This window comes from Budorcas taxicolor, chromosome 10 (assembly GCF_023091745.1).
Source record: "Budorcas taxicolor isolate Tak-1 chromosome 10, Takin1.1, whole genome shotgun sequence".
NCBI classification, from domain to species: Eukaryota; Metazoa; Chordata; class Mammalia; order Artiodactyla; family Bovidae; genus Budorcas; species Budorcas taxicolor.
In genome coordinates, this window is record NC_068919.1 from 13,078,536 (window position 1) to 13,091,477 (window position 12,942).

At 49.5% G+C, this 12,942-nt stretch overlaps 1 protein-coding gene across 1 annotated transcript in view; it reads right to left on the reverse strand.

The window, feature by feature from the left end:
• The window catches only part of MEGF11 (multiple EGF like domains 11), a 249,764-nt gene that overhangs the window by 137,109 nt on the left and 99,713 nt on the right, over nucleotides 1–12,942 (reverse strand). The window lies entirely within an intron of this gene.

Consider the following 12,942-nt stretch of genomic DNA (forward strand, 5'->3'; position numbering starts at 1 on the left):
ATTCCATAGAATGAGCAGGTCTGAATACATGCCCTTCTCCGGCTGATGGATGCTTACGTGGCCTCCAGTGTCTCGCTATGACCAACCGCACTGCAGCCATCCTTCCCGCCGTTTCCTGACCACCCTGGTGCTTTCCATCAGGCTCTCTGACCCCAGGTCCCATTGCGCCTCCCATTCCCATTGAACTCTTTGAAGTCCACGTCTCCCTACCTAAAGGAAAGCCCTAAGAGGCAGAGCAGGGAACGATGGGAGGGAAATGGATTCACTCAAGGGGGAGTGGGCGGACTTCAGCACCAACTGGACCCAGCTTGGTCACCACCATCTAGTCTCGAACCAGTCATTCATCCACACGTGCCAGGCACACTGAATCGGTTAACAAGCTTTCACCAATTTCCCCTTCATCTTCCTCTCTAATTCCTTCCTGCATTTCATCCTTCTCCCTTCTTCTCCCTCTTTCTTGCCTCCCCAGGAGTCAGGAGGGCTTCTTGCAGAAGTGCAGAAGCAAAGACTACCTGGGTCCCCTCCCTGACTGGCAAAGGTGGGTCTGCCAGCATCTCCAGCAATAACGTGAGCTGGTGTTAAAACGACATGCTGCCTGTTCACCTGTGTGCAGAAGGCCTGCAAACAGCAGTTCCAAGTTCTTGCTACTCCTCAGGCCTAGGTCACACTAGGCAGGTGAAGGAGAGATAGTCCCAGGGGCGTCCAGCCCCCCGATCAAAACCCACGTGCCCTAGGAAGGCTTCCTTGACTCTCCCAGGCACCAAATCCTATAGCGTTTAGGGTTACTATCTCATACCTGCTGTGTCAATGGCTCAGTAAGCCTTTGTTAAGCGTCTACTATAGTCAGGGGATGAATGAAGTGCCATCTGTCAGTTTTCACATCTGGGCTTTGCTGCTTTCTTCGTGGCTGCCTTGGGGCAGGTGGTATAGCCTCTCCAGCCTCCTATTCCTCAAGGATAAGAATAGTCCGGACCTCATAGAGTTGTTGTGAAGTCAAAGTAAGTTCTCACGTGCAAGGACCTCAAACAGTGCCCGGCATATAGTGCTGCTTGAAGGATAGCTATGATAGCCTGAAAATCCTCCACCCTGTGCTGACTGTGGAGGGGCAGGGGAGGGTCTCAAACTCAGGAAAGAGTTCTCCGACCAGAACAATGGGTAAATGCCCCAGTTCCCTCCAGGGCTCTCCCACCATCCTGGGAGCTCTCTGAAGACAGGGGCCTAATTCCCCTATGAGATTAGATTTTCTCAAAGGTGGAGAAGAAACAAGCTCATCTCACTTAGCCGATCAAGGTCCCCAGGGTAGAAACAAAGTCCTCACTAGCCTGATTGCTGCCCTCAGTGTGTGACCGAGGGGTCCCTCCCTGGGTTCAGGCCTTCCTGGAAGGGGTGGGCGGCAGGGGCCTGGAGGGGCGTCCTCAACCTGACATCCTCATGGCCACCCTAGACCTGGAGTTTTGAGCAATTTGCAGGAAAGGTAAGAACAACTGGTTGCACCACTCAAAAATTTCTTTTTATTATCAGCTAATGGCAGCACTTACCAGAGCAATTTTATATGTAATAAAACTTTTTTATTGTCTCAGTCTTGGCTTAGAGAGGCAGAAAAGGAGACAAGCCCAGAACCAGGGAAGGAAAGACTGGAGTAAACACCACAATTAAAACTGGCATCTTCCCAAGAGGGACAAGGATGATTGATTGAGGCATGCACCTGGTTTTTCTTCAAAGATGGGGTAAAAGGAAGAGGTAGAAAGTTAATACTCTGGGATGGAGAAGAGAACCAGATTCAGGGGAAAGCTGGTCTCTTCTTGTTTTGCTGTTTGGCCATGGGTGTGTCACTTTCCTACGTCTGAGCCTCAGTTTCTCCTCTGTAAAATGGGGAGATGTTTAAGGGACTGACTCCCCTACCCCCACAAGACCTTCTGTGGTTATGGCTTGTATCTTTATATTGTTAAAATTCGCTCCATCTTCTTCTTCCGAACTAAAGCCAACAAGATTATAGTTTTGCTTGGCATTTTGAACAACCCATTTTAAGCACATTCTATAACAATGTGGGAGATATGCCAGGAGAACATTATTCTCTCCATTACACAGATGAGAAACACTGATGCCCAGATGAGCTAGGTCACCACAGCTTCAAATACAAACTACCAGCAGCTCAAGGTCATGGCTATTACGGAGCAGACACCAGGCTGAACGCAGGCTCCGCCTCCAAGCCTGTGTTCTTTCCACCATATGACGCAGTTTCCCAGAGCAGATGATGGGGCACTGAGCCAACTCACTAATCCCATCACCTGGGTCTCCCTGGCACTGTGCTGCACAGCACCTGAAGCCAAAGCAGGAAGGGAAAAAAAGAAGCGGGAGGAGCAAGGAAGGCTTGGTTTAACCCTTCACCACCAGCAAGGTTTAACAGCTTACTCCCAGCACATCCTCCTGCTGGTTCTCAAAGTGTGGTCCTCAGACGGCAGCACCAGCTTGGGGATCCCCCCACAAGCTCATTAGAAATGCAGAATCTTGGCCTCCATCTCAGATCTATTAAATCAGAAATGAATGAGAAATGGGTCCATTTTATACAAGGTAATGAGGTGGCTATCTGATATAATTTTAGGAATGCCAGGATTCATTACTCCACTGAAAAACATCTCCTTGGAGCAGGTGTGAGGGAACAGGAGAGGCTTTCATTCCATGGTGATGAGACCAGCAGGAGAAACATCCCAGGAGCAAGATTCCAGAGACCCTGTGCTCTGAGAGGTGGCGGGGATACTTTCCTCAGAGCAGGGAATGATGGCTAGAGAGGGGACTTCACCATTTTCTGTACGGAACTCTAATCTGCAAACCCAGTCCCCCAACTCAGGGACAAGGAGGGGAGATGCACGTGTGTGGTGGCTTTCGAATGTGCCAAGCCCTGCCTGAGCTGGATATTTCACTTTCAGCATTTCAGTTCATCCTCCTGAACAGAATGCAGGTGACACGATCTCCATTTTAAAGACTGGGAAAGGGGTCCCCACTGAGCTTGCATAGATGGCCCAAGTGCCTCCACCCCTGGGTTTCAGTGTAAACCCATGTCGAGATAATTTCAACCCCAACCCTCCCCTCCCGCCCCGCTCCGCTCTCGCCCCTGGACCACAATGTCTAGGAAGCCGCCACTGTCCCAAACCCTGGTACCTCCCGAGGGGGCAGGGCTGAGCCATTGGCTGAGGGTTCTGAGCTGCAACAGGTGACATGCGCGAGAGCCAGCTCTCTCCAGTTTCTACCTGTCGGCGCACCCTCCCAAGTTTCAGTTAAGGCATTGGAGCTGCTGGGTTTTTAATGTTCACTGAGGCTTACTGGATGAGAAAGCCAAATGTGGCATTAGAAGGGCTGACAGTCCAACTGGGGAGAGATAATGTAACCCAGCTGCAAACAGTTCCTAATGCCAGCCAGTGTGTGGTTAAATACCAACATGCATGGCTTAACAATTTGGAGGGGGAGGGAGAGGTGAGTGTGACCTGGAGCAATTCGAGAGGGCTTTCTGGGGGGCAGCAGCAGGGGGTCTGTGGTGGCTGCAGAAAGTCTGGCCCTTCAGCCGGCCTCTCCATCAAGCCTCTAAAACAATTCCAGATGTTTCACTGATATTTCCCCAGCTTCTTTCTTATACAATAATTACCTTTTAATGGCACACATTAATGCAAATTAGGTACATTGGGAAGTATATTTCACAGCAAATGTGCTCCCAGTCCTCCAGCTAGGACCCTACCCCCCGTCCCCAGCAAGGTGAGGCAGGCACTCTCCCATGAGGGTGGCAGTGGAGGTCTAGCTGAGGTCTGAATTTGTGGGCACAGAGAGTGCAGCTCCAAATGGGGAGGCTGAAGTTGGCAGATGGGGAGGGAAGTTGAAGGCCTCCTAGAGCATCTTACTCACGTCTCTTTTGGAGCACTCATATCACTGCTATAATCACCCACTTCCATGCCTCAAACCTCTAGTGCTAGACTGAAGCTCCAGGGAGCAGGAACACCATGTACATGTGTATGAGTTGTGCACTGTTCAAAGTGCCAGGCCAAAGGGCAGATGGGCTAAAATACAGCCTGCCTGCAACTTGCCACTGGAGCTGTGTCCACTCAGAGGATGGACCACCTTTCAGCAATTTTCACAAAGGGTCCATTTAGGAGGTAGTGTCCCTGCCTGAGGCTGTGCCTGTTTGTTTCTGGCTGAATTCCTGTTCCTGGCACAGCACTGAGCACATAGCATGTCCTTAGTACATATTTGCTGCATCAGTAAATGCATGAACATAAGCAAGAATCCAGGCATGACTGCATGGAAGAAAGAGCAACTCTGATATGGGTGGGTTTGTCATTCCATTTCACAAATTAAAAGCCAGCTTTCAGAAACCTGGAGTAGAAAGTGTGGCTTATACTTTTCTTGAGTATTTCCCTACGTCCCCAGTTCTCTTTCTCTAAGTTAAACACAGTTCCAAGCACACAACAGGGCCTTGCTAAACTGATCCACTGGGAAAGAAACTGCGTCATAGGACACACTGTGAGCTGGAAGGGTGAGCAAACATATGCTATTGAGAAGACACACGCTCTCTATCAAGTGTCCTACAGAGTAAGGTGGATAACCTCTTTGGACCTCAGTTTTCTTGTCTGTGAAGAAAGGTTATGCACAATCCTGATCTCACAGGGTTTTTATGAGAGCAAATTAAATTATGTATGAGAAAGGGTTTTGTAACTGCTAAAGTACTACACATTGGACTGCTGCTGCTGCTGCTGCTGCTAAGTCGCTTCAGTCGTGTCTGACTCTGTGCGACCCCATAGATGGCAGCCCACCAGGTTCCCCTGTCCCTGGGATTCTCCAAGCAAGAACACTGGAGTGGGTTGCCATTTCCTTCTCCAATGCATGAAAGTGCAAAGTGAAAGTGAAGTCGCTCAGTCGTGTCCGACCCTTAGCGACCCCATGGACTGCAGCCTACCAGGCTCCTCCATCCATGGGATTTTCCAGGCAAGAGTACTGGAGTGGGGTGCCATTGCCTTCTCCGACACATTGGACTAGATGCTTCCAATACATTATTCAAAAGTTGGCCAAATGTGGCCCACCACCTGTTTTTGTCAATAAAGTTTTATTGAACCATAGCCAGGCCGTTCATTTGTATGCTGTCTGTGGCTGCTTTCGCTCTACAATGGCACAGTAGTTGTGTCAGAAACCTTTTATGTGGCTTACAAAGACTAAAATATTTACTACTTGACTCCTGACAGAAGAAGTTTGCCAAGCCCTCTGTTAATTCCTTCAAGCCTTCTAATTACCCTGTGAGTTAAGTACTAATATTATCACCTCCATTTCACAGATGAGAAAACTGAGACCCAGAGCAGTTAAGTAGCTTGGCCAGGGTCACACAACAGAGAAGGGGCAGAGATGGGATTCACACCAGGGTGGGCAGGGACCCGAGTCCATACTCTAAAACACAAAACCATCTTGCTCGCTTGCTCCTAAGGCAATTTACAAAGCCCCAGACCCCAAGGACAAGAAGGATCTGGGAACAACGACCCAAAGTCAAACAGAAGGAGATCCTTGCTCATGCACAGGTATCACTTCTTAGGGGAGCTGGTCAGGACTGGAATGAAGCCAGGAAAGGTTCAGGCAAACTTCCAGGAAATAGACCTCTTTCCTGGGGACAGAACCGTGGGGGAACATACCAGCTTTCTAGGGCTGCTGGAACACAGTACCACAAACAGGGTGGCTTAAAACAACAGAAATAGATGGTGCAGTGGTTAAGAATGCAGGGGACTCAGGTTCAGTCCTTGGTCAAGGAACTAGGATTCCATATGCCAAGAGGCAACTAGGCCTCAACTAAAGAAAAGCCTGGACACCTCAACAAAAGACCCCACATGCTGCAACTGAGACTGGACCAAAAATAAAATTAATTAACTAATTAAAAAAAATAACAGAAACACATTCTCTCTCAGTTCCGGGGGCTGAGGCCTGAACCAAGATGTTGGCAGGGGCACACTCCCTTGGAAACCCAGAGGGGAATCCTCTCTGGCCTCTTCCTGGCCTCTGTGGTGGCCGCAGCTGCAACACTGTAATCTCTGCCTCCAAGGGCCCAAGCCACTTTCCCTGTGTGTCTCTGTCTTCACACAGCCAGCTTCTTATAAGGACGCAGAATCATGATGGATCAGGGGTTCAATCGACTGCAGGAGGTGATTGAAGGATTATATCTGCAATGACCCTATCCCAAGTAAGGCCACATTCAGAGGCTCTGAAGGTTGGGGCATCATCTTTTCTGAGGGGACGCAATTAGGCTTATAACAGAGAATGTCTCAAAATGCTTGATGGGGGTCTGGGGGGGAGCTGTTCCAACCCTCCTCTGAGTCAGGAAGTCAGCCAGACATAGAGAGAGAGCAGAGGCCTTCAGGAAACTAGGGTGAGGTTAGTTCTTGGATATTTCCATTGAAAATGTCTCCGTCTAGAACTTTCCTTGTCTCTGCAGATTGAGAGCTCCTTGAGGCCAAGGCTGGGTCTTACTCCCTCTGTCTCACATAGTAGGTGTTCCATAGTAGGTGCCAACCCAATGATCATATCAACTGCCCCTCGATGCCTCTGTTGGAAAAGTAGCCAGGCCACAGGGCTAAGTGGCTCTGGACGCTTCTTGGGCTGAAATCAGAAACAAATGAACCGGGCATTGCCAGGCCAGCTGGGATGCCAGGATGTAGGAGCGCCCCAAACCAGCTCCATCTGTGGTCCTAGCAGGGCGTCTGAGGGACGTCTGGGCAGAGACCACACTAATGCCAAACAACATGTGGCCCAGCTGCCCTTCACCTGTATTTGCACAGCCAATGTAATTATGCCCCTGGGATAGCGCCACTAAAGGAACCATATTTGAGAAGGTCTCACCAGCTAACTTAAAATTCCCAGGTCACTGCAGCGGAAAGGTTCTCACAGACACACAAGCAAACAAGCATTCCATCCAAAAGCGCTGGCTGCAGGTCTGGCCCCGCTGAGAAACAGCATTCTTTAGAAGCTGATTTGGGGGCAGTAACATGTACCAGACACCTACTAATGTCTCAGTCACTTATCCTCTCAACAAACACACCCTGAACAGCCTATAGTCAACTAAGCACTGGGGATTTAAGGATGAAAAAGACCGTGATACCAGCCCCTGAGGAGGAAAGCTCTGCAGAAGCAGGTAATCGTACGCTGAAATATTTACAGATAAACTGATAGGATGCCTGGGAAAGTCGGTGGGGAGGTGGGTGAAATAAGAGTGGTCAGCAGGTTGATACTTCTAGAAGCTGGGTGATAGTGACATAGGATTAATTATATTATCCTTCTATTTGGGTATATATTTGAAAGAGTCCGTAAGTTTTGAGAAATGAAAATGGAGAAGACGCAAGGGGCACTTGGTACAAAGAAAAGGTGCGTGGGCAGTGGGTAGCGGGGAGGAAGAGTATGAAGAGTGCTCCCCAGAGGAGGCAGTCATCCGGGTCTAATCTGAGAAAGCAGAGGAATTTTCCACGCTTGGGGAGCTTACACAAAGCATACAGAGATTGCTGTTATAGAAAGAAGCTGGTTTCCAGAACAGTGAGACCTCTTTCAAATCCCACCCGTAAATTTGGGGAAATAGTACCTATCTTATAGGACAGTTATCAGCATTATGGAAGGTAATGGATGAGAAGGGGCCTTGGCCACAATAGGTACTGACTCAATGATTATTTTATCCATCTCTCCACCCACTGATGCATGCATCCTTCCACCCATCATCCATCTACCCATCCATCCATCATCCTTCCACCCATCATCCCGTCATTCACCCACCATCCATCCACCCAGCCAGATATCACCCATCCATCCAGCTATCATCCATCTATCCACCTATTCATCTATCACCCATCCATCCCTCTATCATTCATCTACTCAGCATCTATCCACTCACTTACCCATCCAACCATCTATCCATCCAGTTATCATCTATTCACACATCCCTCTATCATCTTTCTAACCACCCCTTCACCCATCCTATCATCTTGCCAGCTATCATCCATCCAGCGATCATCCATCCATCCAGTCATCCCTCCATCCATCATCACACTGTATTCTCTCTGTGCTCCAGTCTACACCATGATCAACTTCACAGCAGAAAGGGATAGTGTACACATTCATTGCTGTGATGCCACGCACAGGGCCTATGCCCCAGAAGTGCTCCGTGATTCTCTTCACAAGAGTAAATGCCTGATGGAAATTTCTCTTGCATCTGCCTTGTTCTTAGGAATTAGCTTGGAGGATGAGAAGACTGGGGTGGGGGGGTGTATTAACTGAGAGGCATGTGTCCACAGAATGTGGAACTAGAGTAAAGTCTTAACAGCAGGGCCCTGCAGAGGCGGCAATCTGAATTATAAAGCCCAAACAGTACAAAAATGAATTCGTTGGGATAGGTCATGCTATGTAACAAACAACCCTCAAATCTAAGTAGATTAACACAACAAAGATTCATGTTTTGCTCATACAAATTCTGCTGTGGGTCCAGGCAGCTTTCCAGGGCAGCTGGCCTTCATGCGGTGAGACAGCAATCCAGGAGGCTCCACCATCTCAACACAAAGCTTCCTTAGCACAAAGCCAGCCATAGAGCGGAGAGCACCCACGCCACACTTCCTTCCTCTCCTGTCTGCTCCTGGATGTAGAATGAAGCAGGGTTTTTGCAAAACGGTCTTGCACTGGAGGGCTCAGGCCTGGCAGGAGAGGGTGATGGGATGGGGACCCTCTTGCTTGTCCACTCAAGGTGCTTGCCCAGGGGTCACCTTACTCGTTCATGACTTGAACCTTCTACTGCATAAGCTGCTTCTGACTCAGGGTCCCTTGGCACAGCATCTCAGCTTCACCATCTGTAGCTGCGGTAATCATGCCCACCAGATAGTCCCATGCTCTGCCACATTTACCAGGCCCTCATAGCCAGGAGGGGCTGTGGGACTAGTCCTGGCTAGGGGGCTGTGAGGGGAGTGCCACGTGTCACCACTGACCGAAGCAGGGAAGAGTAGTGTGGTTCTGGCACACATTCTGGCTCCCTTGCCCTCTAACCCAAACGATGCTCCATGGGGGCACGGTGCTTTACAGTTCGCAAAGCACTTTCCCCACCATGATCTCATTCGAGCCTGTCACAGTCCTGTGCAATAAGGTGATCATATCCTCATTGGGCTGTGCTGGGTCTTCATTGCTTTGCCTGGGTTTCCTCTAGTTGTGGCCAGCAGGGGCTACGCTTCATTGTGGTTTGTGGGCCACTGGGGTGGCTTTTCTTATTGTGGAGTATGAACTCTAAGAGCTCAGGCTTCCATAGGTAACAATCAGCTGGTTAACCCAATACCCCACTCCCTGCCATCACTTGCCAGGAAGGGGTAAAATAAGGTTAGGAGGGCTTTCTTCCTCAGTTGCCCTCTGCAGGTAAGGTCCTGTCACCAGTGATTGCACTAAATCAAAACTGGATTTCAGTGCATCTTCAAGCTCATTTGACTCAGCTCAGTAGATTCCAAGATGCTGGGTCCAAAGGCAGCCACACAGGGTGTGGTGCTGACCCCGTGCCCTTCAAAGGAGAGACCTGGGAGGCAAACACCCTACCCACAGAGGAAGGATTCAGTTAGGACCTCTCACGGCATAATGAAAAGAGTCTTTTTCCCAACAGACAAAACCAGGTTTGAATCCCAGCTTTGCACTTTACTAGCTGTGTGACCTTGAGTCAGTTACTAAACCTCTCGGAACCTCTGTTCCTTCCAGAACTAGCCAAGCAAGTTATTTATCTTTTCTGAGCCTTGGTTTCCTCATCTGCAAAATGTAACTGATTTTAGCCACCTCACAGATTGTTTTTTAGGCTCGAACTAGATCTGAGCCCACACCAAGCATTAGGGCATAATTAGTGCTGGCTCTCTGGTCTCTAGGCTGACCTATTAATGGCCCGCTTCACTCCGCAGAGAATACCATCTGGTATCCAGAACAGACACTTTGTATGGTTCCTTTCACTTCCTCTCTGTTTCAGATTCCTTTACCCCTGGCCCACAAGCTCCATCCAAACTGCCAGCGAAGCTGTTTGAAAAGGTGAGAACAAAAGGAGCTGACAGGAAGGAAGAAACCCAGTGAGCCTGGAAGAATCCGGGCAGCACAGCTTCCATGATATGCCAGCCAGGCTGCCCGCCCTGCAGCCAACATGCTCTCCAGAGGGGCAGCAGCATGGCCTGAAGTAGACGATGCCATGCTGGCCCCAGGAGGGGGATTAGAACTCGAGGGCCATTCAGATATCCCCACAGGAGTGTTTGTTTTCCCACCTGCCTTTGGAACAGCCTTAGGGGAATGGGGATTAGAGGACTCAAGGGGGAGCTTCACGGCTCCAAAATTCCAGATTTTGCACAACATCACCAAGGGGACACCTGGAAGGTGCCCTTCTCTGAGAGGTTCAAAGAAAAGTAGAGACTGTGTGGATCTGTGTGGATTTTGACAAGTCTGAGATAGATTCTCTCTGCAGCCCAGGGCTCTGCTGGGCATGGCAGCCATGTGACTAGGGGTGGGGGGGCAAGTCTGCTTCTAAGCCTCAGTATCTCTTCTCATCCCATACCACCCACATCAGAGTTCATTGTGATGAGCAAAGGAAATGATGCATGGAGGCCATTTGCCACTGGACCACTGACACCCAGTGCCTGGCCTCTGCTGGCTGATGGACTGAACCTTCTGTCTGGCCTGTCACCCGGTGGGCAGCAGACAGGGAGGGGACTGCCTGGCCATCCTAGGGTCCCAAGTGGGCAAGCAAGACCACAGGAGGCTAACTTGCCCCACAAGAGATTTTGTAAGTCTCAGGCAGCAGCAGGACTAACTGACAAGATCCTAATTGCAATCACATAGGGCACTAAAAAGCCTCTTGATGAAAGTGAAAGAGAAGAGTGAAAAAGTTGGCTTAAAGCTCAACATTCAGAAAATGAAGATCATGGCATCCAGTCCCATCACTTCATGGGAAATAGATGGGGAAACAGGGGAAAGAGTGTCAGACTTTATTTTTTTGGGCTCCAAAATCACTGCAGATGGTGACTGCAGCCATGAAATCAAAAGATGCTTACTCCTTGGAAGAAAAGTTATGACCAACCTAGATGGCATATTCAAAAGCAGAGACATTACTTTGCTGACTAAGGTCCGTCTAGTCAAGGCTATGGTTTTTCCTGTGGTCATGTATGGATGTGAGAGTTGGACAGGCAAGAAGGCTGAGTGCCGAAGAATTGATGCTTTTGAACTGTGGTGTTGGAGAAGACTCTTGAGAGTCCCTTGGACTGCAAGGAGATCCAACCAGTCCATTCTGAAGGAGATCAGCCCTGGGATTTCTTTGGAAGGAATGATGCTAAAGCTGAAACTCCAGTACTTTGGCCACCTCATGCGAAGAGTTGACTCATTGGAAAAGACTCTGATGCTGGGAGGGATTGGGGGCAGGAGGAGAAGGGGACGACAGAGGATGAGATGGCTGGATGGCATCACTGACTCGATGGATGCGAGTCTGAGTGAACTCCGGGGGTTGGTAATGGACAGGGAGGCCTGGCGTGCTGCAATTCATGGGGTTGCAAAGAGTTGGACACGACTGAGTGACTGAACTGAACCGAAGGCACTTATAGGAAAGTTCCCAGTGCCTGTGCCAAGCACCCTATCGGCCTTACCCTGTTCAAAATAGCCCTGAGAGGAGCAAGTTCTCATCATCCCCATTTCACAGACAGGCAAATCGAGGCTCTCTTTCCTCTCAGAAAAGACTCCAAGGGCTTTTCTTGTAACAGGAGAGAGGGTTGCAGAAGAGAGCTGAAGGCCCATGGTGGGCACTTCTGGGGGAGGCAGCCATGGTACCCAGAGAGTATGCCCCGCCTTCTGTGGGTCTCAGCCCCACAGAACCAGAGGCCTAAGCTAGAGTCATCCCTGCCTTTGGAACTGGTGAGTGTTGACTTCTGGACTGGCTGTTATTTTCTGGACTGGTGGCAAACTGAGCTGGGATCCATTTATTTTGAGGAAGATGAGAATTTATTCCCCATTATCTTCCTCGTCACAGAAAGAGTATTTGAGGTTCACCCTCTGGGTTTTACACTGTGTTGTTCCTGGGACCCCTGAGCCAGGGAAAGGGTCAGGGTGGGGTGAGAGGTGGCAAGGAAAAAGGATGGTGTGTTCATAGTTGTAATTTACCGATGGCAATTAGCTTCCTATGAAGACTAACCTTTCAACCTTCTGCCTGCCTTCACTGGGGGAACTATTGACATTTAGAATCTGCAAGCCAAGTGCCGTGGTGCGGGAGGTGATGTTTTTTTAATGGGGACTCAGGGCCCATGGATGTGCTTTCTGGCCCCGTGCTATTTGCATACTTTACAGGGTGGAGGTCGAGCTGCATTTTAACAGGTTTGCTGGCTTCCTGGGAAAGTGAGTGCGGCCATGACTGTGGGGATTGTTACCCGTGTGGCTCCCAGATGGAGTTGTTTTTGCATCCTTACACCTTCCCTCTGCTCTTGAGGAGTAGGCAGAAAGGATGGCACAGGCTTGGGTGGGCCAGAGGCTTCAGTCTCTCACCATCCAAGGAACTGAAAGATCAAGGTCATTTTTCCTGCCTGCCTCTGGCTAGGGTAGACTGTGCTTTCCAGTGATTACTGTGTTCAGCCTCCTGCCCCTAGATGGTGATTGGTTTCCTGTAGCCTAGCCAGGGACCTCTCTGGGTCTTTAATTCATCCACCCATGCATCCATGAGCTCATTCAAGCCACTAACATTTACTAGGGGCTTATTATGTGCTGGGCACTGTTCTAGGCAATGAGTTTGCAGCAGAAAATAGACAGGTCCCCCATCCTCAGCCTACATGCTAGTGGAGACAAAGGAGAGGTCAAATAAATGGGTGGAACATGTGGAATATCAATTGTGGGATGGGCCTAGCAGAACAACACAGCAGGAAAGGAGTATTGTGGTGAGGGGCTTACTTTTAACACAGT